Source organism: Littorina saxatilis, linkage group LG1 (genome assembly GCF_037325665.1).
Source record: "Littorina saxatilis isolate snail1 linkage group LG1, US_GU_Lsax_2.0, whole genome shotgun sequence".
In the NCBI taxonomy this organism is placed as follows: Eukaryota; Metazoa; Mollusca; class Gastropoda; order Littorinimorpha; family Littorinidae; genus Littorina; species Littorina saxatilis.
The window spans coordinates 33,163,868-33,165,996 of record NC_090245.1 but is presented as its reverse complement, the minus strand read 5'-3'; the positions used below and the strand labels follow the sequence as shown (position 1 = coordinate 33,165,996).

Genomic DNA, 2,129 nt, shown 5'->3' with positions numbered 1-2,129 from the left:
GATGTAAATACTTTGATGTAAAGAATAATCCTACAAAGTTTCAATCACATCCGATGAACTTTGTCAAAGATATAAAATGTCTAATTTTTCCTTTGACGCTGACCTGTGACCTTGAAAAAGGTCAAAGGTCAACGAAACCATCGTTAAAGTGTAGAGGTCATTGGAGGTCACGACTAAACAAAATATGAGCCCGATCGCTTTGATAGTTTCCGAGAAAAGTTTGTCAAAGATATAAAATGTCTAATTTTTCATTTGACGCTGACCTGTGACCTTGAAAAAGGTCAAAGGTCAACGAAACCATCGTTAAAGTGTAGAGGTCATTGGAGGTCACGACTAAACAAAATATGAGCCCGATCGCTTTGATAGTTTCCGAGAAAAGTCCAACGTTAAGGTGGTGTCTACGGACGGCCGGCCGTCCGGCCAGCCGGCCGGCCGGCCGGACAGACTAACACTGACCGATTACATAGAGTCACTTTTTCTCAAGTGACTCAAAAAGGGGCGATCAGAAGAAAATAAATTATATCAGTTCGTTTACCTATTCCCAATTACGTAAAGAAATGTTGATTTTGGATTTATACGTACTAGACATATGGGCAAAAGACTAAAGTGTAACGATGATACAACTAAATTGTTAACTTTGAATATATGTAGCTAAATAATGCATTGTTTTGTTAAAAGAAAATGCATTATTTAGATCACACAAAAGTGCGCATAGAAAAGATCATGTAACCCTGTAGTTCTGAGGGTAAAAAACGAAAATAACAAGCATGCATTGTTACGCATTATAGTAACATTGGATTTTATTCCATGGGTGACACCCTTAAGTCATTTCCTTGCGAGACGGAACGCCGTAAAGAGAGATGACGTCAAAAGCGTGACGTCAAAAAGGAAGAATGACACAGAGGAAAACACGAGGTTGGAAATGGTTATGATAGATCTCTACGCCTACACCGTATGAAAGATTATTAGATTTGCAAATTCATACGATGATTCTATCAATAAAGACTTGAGATATTTGTCTTTTGTACTTCGCGTTAAAAGATGTATGGAAGAGTTGTTTTATTGAATTGTTTTGAGACACGTGCGAAGGCCTATATTCGTAGCGTAGAGTTTACTTTGAGTCCATTCACCAAGATCAGTTGATTTCACGTTCCATTTTGGAGAACAATCAAGTTTTTTTTTCGGGAGTTATATTTCATCACAAACCTGAATTATGCAGGTAAGAAACTGCTAAAGTAGGAAAAAGGGAAGTAATAATATCGTTCTTCATTTCAGAAGTAGAGCGGCACATTTTCATCCCTACGTTCATCTGTTTTGTGTGTTTCAAAGGCGAAGCAGTTGGACGAAATCCAAAATTCCATTGGTTGTAAGTAACGGTCAGAATGATTAGATAGATGTTAGGCTCATAAAGCTGATGATAACATGTTGTTTTCACTTTGATCGACAGGTTTAGATGCTGGTTAGACGCTCGTGTAGATGCAAGCTGGAGATGAATCGGACGCCAACTGAGAGAGAGATGGAACCGTGTTAAAGAACTGATATCACCGTTCACCCCATCGCCGAGATATCCAGGGCATCATCATCGTCATTCACTTCATCGTCGAAGACATCAAGGGCATCCTCAACATCGTTCGTCACATCATCAAGACATCAAGGACATCATCATCACCGTTGAACTCATCGTCAAGACATTAAACTTTAAAGACATCATCTTCATCACCGACGCCGTGTATAAACACTCCGTGAGCTTTACAGTCGCTCATTCGGCAAGATCAAACCTCTCACACCTGATCCTTGACCTGTAGTGCCGAGTACGTCGATGCATGAAGATGAGTAACCAAAATTAAAGCCGTTTTCACTCATTGTAGTTGTGTTCGTCCAGTTGCTTCCAGTGTTTATTCTTTCTGTCGATACATTTGAGTCTGTCTATCGTTCAATTAAGTTAAAAAGAACCACGCATATCACTAACTATAAAAGCGAACAGCCGCCAAATAATCATACCCTAGACAACATTAACAAAATTCGAGATTCAATCTTGAAAGAGCCGGACACGTGAAAATCCTTCCATCGGATTGTGACATGCATCCACCGAAATCGGCGTATGGCTGCCCAAATAGCAGGGTAAAAAC

The 2,129-nt window shown here is 39.6% G+C and overlaps 1 long non-coding RNA gene across 1 annotated transcript; it reads left to right on the top strand.

The window, feature by feature from the left end:
* Positions 1–793: 793 nt before the first annotated feature.
* On the top strand, positions 794–1,863 carry LOC138967461 (uncharacterized). Its single transcript, XR_011455966.1, has 2 exons — positions 794–1,219; positions 1,448–1,863. It is a non-coding gene; the product is annotated as an uncharacterized lncRNA (long non-coding RNA).
* Positions 1,864–2,129: the final 266 nt, after the last annotated feature.